The 13,335-nt window shown below is 42.2% G+C and overlaps 1 protein-coding gene across 5 annotated transcripts in view; it reads left to right on the top strand.

Annotated features, from left to right (window-relative positions):
- Positions 1-13,335, top strand: part of KCND3 (potassium voltage-gated channel subfamily D member 3) — a 264,846-nt gene that overhangs the window by 204,926 nt on the left and 46,585 nt on the right. The gene's annotated exons all lie outside the window — the stretch shown is intronic.

Here is a 13,335-nt window from a genome sequence, read left to right as displayed (position 1 = left end):
TGGCACACATGCTATACAGGCAAAATACATCATCATACCTATTTTATCCTCTTACCTTCTGCCACCCCAGCACCTCACCATCTCCCCACCCAACCATAGTTCTTGAAATGCAACTTTACTCTGCACCTATCGGAACCCTCCTTGTACCTTATATGGGCATGTTTTGCACTTCAATGGTCAGCATTAAGTTCCCCATAAGTGGGGCTTACCGGTTTTGTAGTCAGGCTGCCCTCTTGCATACATGATACTATTGTCACTGATAATGAGCCCTGCAGAAATTGTATGGCAGAAGTTACCTCTCTTCAGCCCAATAAACTTTTTTTAAAAATGGGCCTCACTTTAATCACTTCTTTAAAAACACATGCACTTTAATCACTCAAGAATGGCAAGATCAAGTGAAACATCCAAGGGTCATCACAGATGTCGAGTTGGAAAATGCTGTTCATTTTGTGTCAGATGTAATGCCTTTCAGTGGAGGCTGTTCACACAGTCAGTTCCTGAGTGTTGTGTAATCAGGTGATATGAAATCATGTGATGAACCTAATTTTGTGAACTAGTTCTAACCAGCGGCGGAGCAAGCCAATCGGGCACCTGGGGCGGCGCGTGTGCCCTGCGCCCAGAGGTGGGGTCAGCCACCCACGGGGGCGCCATGGGGCCTCCGAGGAGTCTGCCTGCCTCCTCCCACTCAGCCACCCTACACCTGAGGCAATGGGCAGACTATTTGGGGCAGTGTGGAGCCTGCGGGCGCTCAAGCCACTGCGTCACTCCCAGGAGAGATGCGTGGCTCGGGCACACTGCAGGCCCCATGGTGAGTGCTGCCCACCATTTTGTCACCCCCCTTAGTAGGGACACCCGGGGTGGACCACACCTACCGCACCCCCTTGCTATGCCCCTGGTTCTAACAGGTGACAAAGTGGAGGTATGAACCTAACTGTCAGCTGTAATATGGCATTTACTTGTGCAAGGGCTATAGGCAAGAACATCTGCAACCCGCACCTCTGATTATCAGTAGCGGCAATTTTACTACCATACATTGGATGGAGGTCTGTAGATGAGGAGATATAGTCATGGTTTGAGAGAACTGGTTTAGAGAGCTGTGTGGATTGGTGTATAATAGGAGAATAAAGATTGATGGATTGATGGATTTTCATAACATTTATTGTATATACCAGTAGAAAACTTCAAAGCAGTTCACAAAAAAATGCCCATAAAATGATCGCTGAAAACCATACCACCATAATTTAAAACATACATAAAATTACAACCACAATAGAATAGACTAAAATAAGTTAAAACTCATGCATGTGACCCATGTCTTAGTGCTGCAATCAGAATGGCTCCAGACTTGAAGGGGTCTCTGGTGAGCCCTGGCCTCCATGAGCAGACCTTGGTAGGCCTACCTGCCATTGGGGGGGGGGCATCAGCCCTGGGCCATGCATCTCATGCCCTATTCCTTTCCTGGGTGGTCTTTCATTATTGGCTCTTGAGCTCAAAAGAAGCCTATCTTTTCACGGGGCTGAAGGGGAGCAGTCATTTTGGGCATGTAGCCATAATGCAAACCTAACATTTTGTTCAAGGCCCACCCAAAACAATTTGCTGCCTGAAGACAGCTCCCCCAGCTTCTCTTCTCACATACACAAGCCAACCCTACTGGCAGTTGACTCTTGCTTCACCACTGGGATAGCATCTTCCACCTCAGCTGTAGGCTACCTGAGAGGATGCAGGGCAGGCCATGTTGCTTACACATCTCTGCTCTCCAACAGAAGGGAATTGCCAAATAGCTCAGGAACCATGGCTGCCTTCTGCATCAGCAGCCTGAGACAGTCACCTCATTCTGTCCAATAGTAGGGCTGGTCCATTCTGTTGACATACAGGGTTTAGTAGTGTTCCTGTCCCTGCCCACTCGCTATACTTTGAAGACAATATCAAACTTTTTAAAAAACAAAAAAACCTAGTTGGTAAACACTGATAACTCCAAAGGTCTACAAAAGCTCTCTTTTTCCCCCCGGCAGGAGTGAACATTAAATAATATTCACAGTAAAACTGAAAATAAAACAAAGGGCAGCTGATGCAACTGTCTAGCATTTTTAATCCTCTGGGGGGAAATCTCTGGTAATTGACTTTCTTCTAATTAGCTCTAATAGCACCTCAGCACCTCCTTGTCTTTCCTAGAAAAGGCTAAAGCAAAGCTATTGCACATCACGGTGCCTGATGGTAAGTCCAAGTGACAGGTGGAGCGACACAAGCCGTAATGAGCTGGTGCTGTTGTTGTTTTTTCCCCGCAACAAAGAATGAGGAGCAATCTATTATTAAATATGTAGTTTATAAACACAAAAAGGAAACAGCAAATGGAAATGACGGAGCTGTAAGAGAAGGGGAAATAAATAAAACATGAGCCTGCTTCCTTGCATCTCACTCACCGCCTGATGTGAGTTAAAAAAAAAAAAAGCTTTGGATTTTAAATGGAGCCTTCTAGCAGCCATTATTTTATTTATTCCACTCATATCCTACTCTTTCTTTAGAAAGAGCAGCTTACGTGGCTTAGGAGTTCCAGGCCATGTCCCCATCCATATACAGTGGTACCTTGGTTCTCAAACTTAATCTGTTCCAGAGTCCGTTCGACTCCTGAAAATGTTCGAAAACCAAGGCGTGACTTCCAATCAGCTGCAGGAGATTCCTGCACTCAAGCGGAAGCTGCATCGGACACTAAGCTTCTGCAAAAAATATGTGCAAACCGGAACACTTACTTCCAGGTTTGCAGCATTCAGGAGCTGATTTGTTCGGGAACCAAGCCGTTCAAGTTCCAAGGTACCACTGTACTGACCAGGTGAAGACCCACTTAATGCTTGTATCCAATGTAGTGCTGTACTAAGTAAATGTCTGATCTTCACACTTGCACAGTGGGATTTCCCCCCTTCTCCTCCCCACATGTGTCACCAAAATTTGATCTGGGCTTTCCCTCAACATTCTAGAGTAGATTTGGTGAGGCTGTGGGGCACACATAATGGGAGAAGTGGGAAGTTCCTGATGGGAGAGTTACTTGGCACTACACTGGATACAACTTACTTGTACTGCTTACTAGATTACTGCAACACGTTTTATGTAGGGCTGGCTCTGAAGATGATTCAGAAACTTCGGCAGGTGAAGAATCCGGTGGCCAGGTTGCTCACTGGGACAAGATGATTTGAGCATATGACATCAATCCTGGCCTGGGTGCACTGGCATCCAGTTAGCTTCCAGGGCCAATTCAAAGTGCTGGTTTTGACCCATAAAGCCTTAAATGGCTCAGGACCACAATATTTCAAGGACTGCCTCTCCCCATATGAACCAACTCAGACCCTGCAATCATCATCTGAGACCCATCTTCATGAGCCTTCTTCACAAGAGGTCTGGAAGGTGGAAACATGAATAGGCCTTTTCTGCAGTGGCTTCCAAGTTGTGGCAGGCATGCTCTCCACAGGGGGGTTCACCTGGCACCTTCATGACATATCTTTAGGTGCCAGGCAAAAACATTTCTCTATAACCAGGCCGTTGACTGATCTCTGTCCTTTTTGATGTGTTTGTGGGAGGGGGTATTATTGGTTAGTTTTGTTTTATTTTGTATTTTGTGTTCTCATGTTGCATTTTTATGTTGTGAAACGCCATATGATCTTCAGATGAAATATACAAATTTAATGAATAAATATATGATACAACATCAAGCTTTTCTTATGTAACAGTGGGGCTCTGGATGATAATTGTATGTTGATGGCAATGACAGAAGACTAGGATGGGTGACTAAGGCAAAATGTACACCATCAGCATCCCAAGAAACAGAACAGATCCTGTTTATTTCAGCCCCTCACGTCCTTTTGCTTGTCGACAGTAGAAGGTAAAAGTCGACAGTAGAAATAAAAGTCTTCCATGAAATGAATGGGCATCTAGGGATCAAACAATTGTTTATTTGTTTTTACAACAGGGGCAGGGGGCCTTTAGCCCTCCATTTGTTGTGGACCACTGGCGCCATCATTCTTGGCCATTGGCCACATTGACTGGGGTTGTTGGGAGTTGGATCCCAAATATTTTGGAGGGCCACTGTTTTCTCATCCCTTATGTGGATATGTCTAGCTCAGGCATAGGCAAACTTGGCCCTCCAGATGTTTTCGACTACAACTCCCATGATCCCTAGCTAACAGGGCCAGTGGTCAGGGGTGATGGGAACTGTAGTCCCAAAACATCTGGAGGGCTGAGTTTGCCTATGCCTGGCTAGCTGCATTCAGGCTTGGTTTAGATGAGCTGTACCTGTGGCGTTTAGTCTGTGATGGGCCATTTGCACATGCAAGTCATGGTGCTGAAGTCTGCTGTCATGATAAGCATTAGCACATTATCATTAGAGCTTTATTTCCTAATGCATACATCTCTGCTACATCTTACATTAATATTATTATTGATTAAATTTATATACTACCCTTCATCTGAAGACCACAAGGCAGTTTACAGTATAAAAATCTCACAGCATGAAGAAAGGACATAAATCTACAGTACCTCAAGTACAGAGGAAAGTTCTTCAGCTCAAGTAGTTCTGAGAGTTTTTATCCTGCACACATATTTTCTTTGAATATTATTCCTGGATTTCGTCTAGTGAAGACTGGATTGTGCTTTTCGTACTCTGATTCCAGCACTTTTCCACAGTACTCCCATATAAATTACAAATAAATTACAAATAAAATTACATATAAAATGTTTCCTGATTGAACAATTCAGTCTGAACTCTCACTCACTGTTGGGTAAATTGAAGCTCCAGTGGGTATTGAATTAACCTGGTTCATCTTACCAATGAACAATGTAATGTTTTGCAAGAAATCTGACATTAGAAAAACAGACCCACATCCATTCTCACCTGAGTGCATTGTGTACATGCTTTCAAAGCTTAAAACAGCATAAAATGCAACAAAATTCTATCCAATTAACACCCCAGATCCATGACCTACCAGAACATTCAAATACCTATTGTGCTCATAAGCAGCAGCAACATTCACACTTCCAGACCTCTCATTTAACAGAAATAGCACTTCACCTACTTAATATAGCACTTGTGATCACACATAATCTGAACAGAAACACTTTTAAAATATGATGGCATTCTTCTGCTTACTTAAATAATCTTGCAAATCACTGTGATTTTCATTATAGACATACTGTAATTCCCTAAGTGATGTTATTGTGATCTCCTAAAATCTGTGGTTTGCCTTGTCCAGTGTATAACAGCCCGTTTTGGTGCTCTAAGATTTTTGGATCAGGAGTAGGAACTGTTGCAACCAATTTTGGAGACAGTCAGCATTCCAGATGCAATTTTCTCTTCTATTCCTGCTCACAACTTTAGTCCCATTTGTTAAAGCACACTGATATCCACATACAGTTGTGTCAGTTGCATTATTTTATCTGTTTATACTGTTTCCACACATCACATACTGGTGCACAGATCCTTTGTGCTTATCTAACGCAGAGTGGCTGATTTGGAGGTTGTTGGGGTTTTTTCCCCCAATCAATAGGAGGAAATGAAGGACTTTAGGACCATTTCATAGACAATGAGCATCTCCAAATATTCCCCAAGGCTCATTCTAGTACTCAATGAAACAAAGAATGCCCCCCCAAAAAAATACAGACAAAGTAATCCTAAGTATAGGAAGCCAGCAGCATTTATGCTGGTTTAAGGTAAACCAGCATATTCCAAACCCCTATTCCAAACTCTATCCAGGAGCTAGGCTACAGCTGGCTTAGCCAGCCTGAGTCTGAAAGATGGGAAACAAGCTTTTAAAATAGAGTTCAACTTGCACTACCCTTTTTGCCAGTGTAGGTTTTGCTGAGTTGCCAGCTTATGTCACTGAGCTGAAAGGAATGGGTTTACGTCTCTCCTTGTCCTGACCTACTATGCTGTCCACAATGGCCATTTTGAGGATTTAGCCTGACTTCAGTTGCACCATCTTAAGTTATGCCAGCTGAGCCAGCATGAAAGACTTACTCTGGCAGATCTCCAACTGAGTCTCGATATGGGAGTCATGCCAGCAGGGTCTGAATCAGCTGAGGCAGCTCAAGTTGCCATATGCCCTTTTTTTACAGGGCATGTTCTCTTTCTCATAGGTATGTAAAATGAGAGTCAGCATAGTGATCCATAGCTAAAAGTCTTCTTCTTCTTTGGCGATCACTTGTAGCCGAGTAAGATTGTCTTCCATAAACACGGTTTTAACAATGAGTCCGTAAGTGGCTGTGGAGGCCAATTCTGGATCCACATGTCCTTCCACAGTGGGGACATTGGTTTCCAGGCGGGAGTTGATCACAGTGTGGATTTGCCAAACATGCCTTCCTCTTAGCACGTTTCTCCCTTGCATCCTGAATTTGAGTGTCTTCAAAGCCCATGACACCTTTGGTAAAAGCTGTTCTCCAACTGGAGCGCTCACAGGCCAGTGTTTCCCAGTTGTCAGTATTTATACTACATTTTTTTTAGATTTGCCTTGAGACAGTCTTTAAAGTCTTTTGTTGACCACCAGCATTACACTTTCCATTTTTAAGTTCGGAATAGAGTAGTTGCTTTGGAAGTAGAAGTCGGCAAATATATCTTCTTTTTTGCTCCTCAAAATATGGCACCCCTAAACCTCTTCCAAACTCACTCATCTGGGAAGATCTTGGGTTTGGGTGGCACTTTGTCCAAAACAATCGGTGAAAGTTTTGTTTTCCTTTTTCCTGATGGTTGATCTGTTTTGCAGAGCGCTGTTAACTTCAATGCCAACATGATTGATTGCTGCTCTTATCAGTTTAGCGTTGTTGACACACACATAAACACAAGCACGGTGTGTTTTCTCATCACATTTGAATTTCTAATTCTCCCAGTGCTTGGTAAATTGCTGAATTAGTAAAGTTGTATTAAGTTTAAATAGGTAAGCAATTTTCATGTGCCCAATGTTGTAAGACTGTTAAAGATACAAGAAAGAGCACACACTCATGGGAACGTATAGCTCAGTCGGTAGAGCATTAGGCTCTTAATCTCAGGGCTGTGGGTTTGAGCCCCACATTGGGCAAAAGATTCCTGCATTGCAGGTTGTTGGACTAGATGACCCTCGTGCCCCTTCCAACTCTTCAATTCTATTATTCTATATTAAGATGGCATGGGATGCTCATGGGATTAAAAAATCCCATGAGGTCCAGTTTTTGATAATCCTGAACTTCATCATCTAGAACCAGCTAAATAATCAGGGATGATCTGATAATTGACATTTCCATATTTTTTGTTTGCGTGTTTTATTATATTTATATTCCATATTTCCTCCAAGGAGCTCAAGGTGGTGTACACAGTATGATCCCTCAACATTTTATCATTACAATGACCCTGTGAGGTAGGTTAGGCTGAGAGCAAGCGACTGGCCCAAGGTCACCCAGTTAGTTTCCTGGCTGGGTGAGGATTTGAACCCCTGTCTCCCAGATCCTACTACAACGCTCTAACCAATACGCTACTGGGCTATTAACACTTTGCTGCATTGATCTGTTTGTACCTACCTACGTTCTTTTTTAATAAATGTTTTTATTTCAGATTTTATAATGAGAATAAATAACAGGATAAAATGCAACAGTACCTGCACTCTTAAACAGGAGCCCATCAGACTCAGAAGTGATGTCCTTCTGAATCTTTGTGCACTGACCACTCAGTGAGAATTAAACTACTCGTGTTCCTCTTTACTTTGCTCCTACATCAAAAAGAAAGCATTGCTGATTGCTCATCTTCAGAGGCATAAAAGTACCATTTCAGGTTTCAAAGGAAAGGGGATCACAAAGAGATTCCAGCAGGAGGACCAGATTCAGAGCCATATCCAGAGCTTTACATTTGGAAATATAAGGCTAAGCTGCAAAAATGGCAGCACTGTGGAGTGCTTTTTAATACTGCATAGTAACAAGAGATAAGAAATATAGGTGGCTCTGAAGAACAGTCATATGTGATTTGGAACACAGGGGGTGGGCAAAATCATCCCCTCCTTCCAAATGGCTCCCTTTTTGTGTCTTGATTAATAAAAATACAGGATTCTGCCTTTTTCAAAAAGGGCAGCTCTACCCACCTATTTCTATCTTACTCAACCTGGGGCCCTCCAGATATTTTGGACTACAATGCATTATCAACCCCTGCCAGCACTGACAATCGTCAGGGATGGTGTAAGTTGTGGTGCAAAACACCTGAAGGGCACCAGGTTGGGGAAAGATTCTCTAGGAGAACAAAAACAATTAAGGCCTAACAGAAGGATGTCATAAAACTCATGGGGAGACCACAAAACAATTCTTGCATTGAGCAATCCATACCCCGACCACAAAGTTTATAAATCATCATGGGCCATGACCTAGGTAAGTTGTGAGACTTCCATGCTTCGCGTCTCTGAAGGTTTCTTGGCAAATGACGTAGAGCACCATGATGCTGAAAATATTTGCCATGGAAGACCATTTTTAGCCTTCCAGCACTCCATATGATAGCTTCAGCCCTTATTTTGAATTCTAGAACTTGTACAGCCACCTACAACTTGTAGGAACATAGGAATGTGCCTAATACAGAATCAGACTGTTGGTCCCTGTAGCTCACTAACGTTTATACTGACTTTCCGTGGTTGTCCAGGGTTTCAGACTTGAGAGTTTCCTAACACTACCTTGAAAGGCTAGGGATTGTACCTGGGAGCTTTTTCATACAAAGCATATACTCCAGCCCCAGCTCATTCCCAAGTATGACCTACAGCACTAGAGTCAGAAAGGCCAATGACAGACCAGTTTAAGCTGCAAACTGGCAGTACAATGTGAGTGCAAAGGCACCCAATAGCAATTAGAAATGAATGAATGAAGTCATAATATTGCTGAACCAAGCTAGAAGGATTGGTTTCCTTTAATTAATCTTCAAATTCAGACTTGTACCAATGCAAGTGTTCAGACACACTCTTTGGCTTCATTTAATCCCCTTAATTTGGAAGCATTGCAAAGCTAAACTTGTTTCATTAATTTGCAACTGTGTTCATTACTACATTTTTTATTGAAGTCAGTTCAAACTCAACATCTTAAGCAGCATTCATACAATCTAATCATTTTGGTTTTGTAAATCAGAGATTTACTGAAACCAATTTTTTTTTGACGCTGAAGAAATCCATTGATTGTAGCATTGCAGTAACCAGACAATTACCTAAATTTTGAACTAAGGAAGAAATTAACAGATAAGGAAGAAAATACAAGGAACCAAATCCAGGAAATGAAGGAAATGATCATACTTAGGCCTCATTGAACTCAAAGGGTTCAGTGGTTTGGTTAAGCACATACAACTTTATTGAGGCTGAATCCTACATGAGCAGGTATATAATTATGGAAAACTGACTTATTTGAGAATTCATAATCAAATAATATGACTGACAGTGAAAAATGAATAGCCATCCAATAGTGATTACCTTCATGAATATTAAATAGCAGATTCTAACTGAATAAATGAGAGAAAATATATGGAATGCATTGCAAAATTAGCAGATATAATTCAGTGTTTATATTTGTCAGTGAGTGAAATAAGATGAGCACTAATTTGTTTGACATAGTTGCTACACCTCTAAGCACTTTTTATTGATTGATTTGATTTGATTCTGTGCAGCAATGTGTGTCCAAGCCTCAAGATGGTGTACCAATTTTTTTAAAAAAGGACATTAAAATTATAACATCCAGCAACAGTGTATTACAATAAACCCATATACAACTAAAAACAGAAGGAACAACACCAGCCCTCCTCTTATGAAAGGCAAGCAAGCCTTGAGAAATAAGTCTTGCATTGACTCTGCAATACAATGAGGCTCTGTTTCAAACAAGCTTCGGAAGAGGGTAAACTTCCAGAATCTCACCGTAGTTAACTAGTGGGCTGCAGGCCAGATCTGGCTCAGCAAGCTGTAGAAAGTTGCCCAACAGCCCCGCCTCCCAATCTCAGCTCTGAGATTGGGAGATAAAGTGCTCTGGCTACTCTTTAGAGAGCAATCATTACAGAGCAGGAAATTTTGTCTCCCAATCGCAATACCGTGATGCTCAGTGCTGAGATGGAGAGGGGGGAAACCCTCCACCTTCTCCTTTGGAGAGCAATTCCAAGAAGCAGGAGGAGGTTTTGGTGTTTTTTAAAAAAAACACCTCTACTGAACTCAGTGATTAGAAGAAAACTCCTTTGCCTGCTCTTTAGAGCTGAAGAGTAAACAGCAACATCACTCCTATCCTCTGTGCTGTGAGGGGGACAGTCCTGGAAACATTGTCTTCTACTCTTCACAGGTGCTTTTGTGAAGGATCTCTAAAAATATGTGAAGAGTAAAAAGTAGCTGTAGCTTATAACTACAACAGAAAATAACTCCTCATGTGCTTTTGAAGTTTGACACAAGTCACATTTTCTGAATTGATGCATCTGAGCGCTATTCTGAGTATCTCTCAAGGATGTTCAGAAAGAAAGTGGTCCTTCAGATATGAAGGGCCTGAAGATTTGATAAGGCAATGACAAGAAGCATAAAGTGGACCTAAAAGCATGCTGGCGGCCTTCAAAACTCTGGCCTAAGAATCTTGCATAATAATCACCGGAGCTGATTCACTGTTTTTTCCACACCATGTTTTTCATGGTTGTACCAACCTAAAGTTCTTTACCATAATCTATTTGTCTGTCAGGTGCAAGGTATGATGCCTGCAAGTTCATGATTAGAAGGGAAAGGGAGGGAGGGATTGCCTTGACGTGAATGTGGGGAGAATCTGATGTGTTAATGCTCCAGTCTGGAAACTGTGTAGCTGTGTAGGGGAGGGGGTGGCATGCACAAATGGCACAAGGACTTTGAATGACCCTCAGCAGGAGATCCAGATATCTGCTTACCCTTGCCTGCAAGCCACAGGCTCACACCCTTGCTAAGGCACAAGGTTTTTAAGTTCAATACAGTCAAACCTCGGTTCCCGAACAGCTACGTTTAGAATGTTTTGACTCCTGAATGCCAAAAACCCGGAAGTAAACATTTTTCGGAAGCCAAACGTCCGACGCGGCTTCCGCTTGAGTGCAGGAAGCTCCTGCAACCAATTGGAAGCCACGCCTTAGTTGTCAAATGTTTCGGAAGCCAAACAGGCTTCTGGAATGGATTACGTTCAACAACCGAGGTTTGACTGTACTTGGGGAGGTGGGGGAGAGGGGGTAATAATAATAATAATAATAATAATAATAATAATAATAATAATAATTTTAATACCCTACCCATCTGGCTGGTTTTCCCCAGCTACTCTGGGCGGCTTCCAGCAGAATATTAAAATACAATGATTCATCCAGTATTAAAAGCTTCCCTAAACAGGGTAACACACTTTCAGTTGGGAGCCCAGCTGAATCTACTTCCACTAAGACACCGGCCTCGCCCTCTAGCAGTTCATACAAGAGGAAAGCCTAATAAGTCATTTGTGTCCAAAGTGATGAAGAAAGAGAAGGAACTGAGCGAAGAATCTGTCAACAGAGTTGTTTCCAAGCAGTATCCACCCCCACTCTCCAAGTGGCACAATAGATTTTACGTCTCATTCTCCCCAGTGACACTGACACATGTCTTGGCCTTTGTACTGCTTAGATTGTCCTTCTTTTTCTTTAAAAAAAAGCCAGGTAGAAGTGCCTCATTGAAGCAGAAAGATTCTATTAGGTTCAACAAATCCCATTTGTTAGTTCCATTGGTCTTCTCAGTACTGGGACCGTGCTTCTCAAAGGAATGACTGTATATCCTCTTTAGCCCTGCTCATCTAACAGGAGAGGGGAATGAAGGAGGTTGGGGAGTTTGGAAGCAAGCAAAGAAATGCCATTGTTCAGCCTGATTGCAAAGGCCCCTGTGTTGGTTCAATACAGAGCATCTTTATTGCTGTAGTTGGATGTCATGAAATGAAAGGATTTGGTGCACTAAAGACATTTGAAAAGACTCATTTAATTTGGCACAACCCTTCTTTCTGGCAGGGACAGCAGGGATCCTCCACAGCTGATTGAATTTACAGACTAGCTAATTCTGATACTACAAAATCATTCTCACAAAGTTCTCATCTTCGTAGGAAGTGTAAGGTTTTAATCGAAAATTGCAGCATAAGCTCTTTTTCAGGTGATTAGAGTAAATTTGAGGCCTGACACTGAAAAATGAAGAATGCACAGTACAAATGATTTTATGGTTGTTGTTGCAACCAGAAATTCTACCTGCAATAAAGCTTATACTGAGTGTAATATAATAGTTAGCAAATGCTGGACAAGGACTGAGGAGATCTGCGTTCAAATCCCTGCTGATTCAAATCCCTGTTCATCTTCTTAATTCCTTGGGTGACTTTTCCCAGTCACAATCTTTCAGCCTAATCTGTGGCTACGTACACACCATACATTTAAAACACTTTCAGTTCCCATGTTTTCCCAGAGAGAAATGTCGGAATTGTAGTTTACCACTCACACCCAGCATTGTTAACAAACTACAGTTCCCATGATTCTTTGGAGGGCATTGCCTGCTTTTATTTAAATACGCTTTAACTGTAGGGTGTGCATGCAGCTTTAGCTCACAAGGTTGTTGTAAGGATAACATCATGTACACTATTCTGAACTTTGCAAATGATAAATCAGAGCTGGGGAAAATACCAACAATTCTTCAAAGTTAGCATTGCTGAATAACTTGCTTCTTTTATGTGCTTGTTTCCTTCAGTTACTATATTTATCTCCCTAAAACCTGTTTCAGAGAGGGCCTCTGAAGACAACCTTAAGCTTTAGGTAGGTATATGTGAGGAAAGGCCATTTTTCAGAGAACCTTGTCCCAAGCCATTTAGGGTTTCCAAGTTTAAGGTTAATAAAATTGAATTTGTTTACTACTCTCCTTGTCTTTGTGGACTGTTGGCCTCAGGAATGGGCACTTGAGTGATTCACTACACCCTTGGAGCCCAATGAGAGAATATTACCGGTATATCTTTCTGCTGAATTGGGCCTTGGACTTCTGCCCCAAAGTTCTTCTGCTATCATTGTTTTCCTCTGAATGAAGCAGTGCGTATAATATACCCAAATCTGGCTAGCTTACAATAATCAGATTTCCAGGCCTCTCTCACATCCTTGTGCTTGTAACGGTTACTTAGGCTAAAGTCATATGCCTTGAGTTTTTCTTTTGCTTGTTTGTTTTCCCCCCTCAGGCATTCTTCTCTTTTAATTCACTACAGCCAGCCTCAGAGTATTTCAAGGCTGGATTTTTTTCCCTCCCATGTTTGTTTGTTCACTTGCTTGTTTTGGAAGGGCATCAACAGACCACGCTGTTGCTAACCTGCGCGATGTTCTAAGCCTTGGGCTAATCGGCAGGC

Source organism: Podarcis raffonei, chromosome 6 (genome assembly GCF_027172205.1).
Source record: "Podarcis raffonei isolate rPodRaf1 chromosome 6, rPodRaf1.pri, whole genome shotgun sequence".
Taxonomy (NCBI): Eukaryota; Metazoa; Chordata; class Lepidosauria; order Squamata; family Lacertidae; genus Podarcis; species Podarcis raffonei.
Note: the sequence above shows the minus strand (reverse complement) of the source record. Positions and strands in the feature narration are given on the sequence as shown.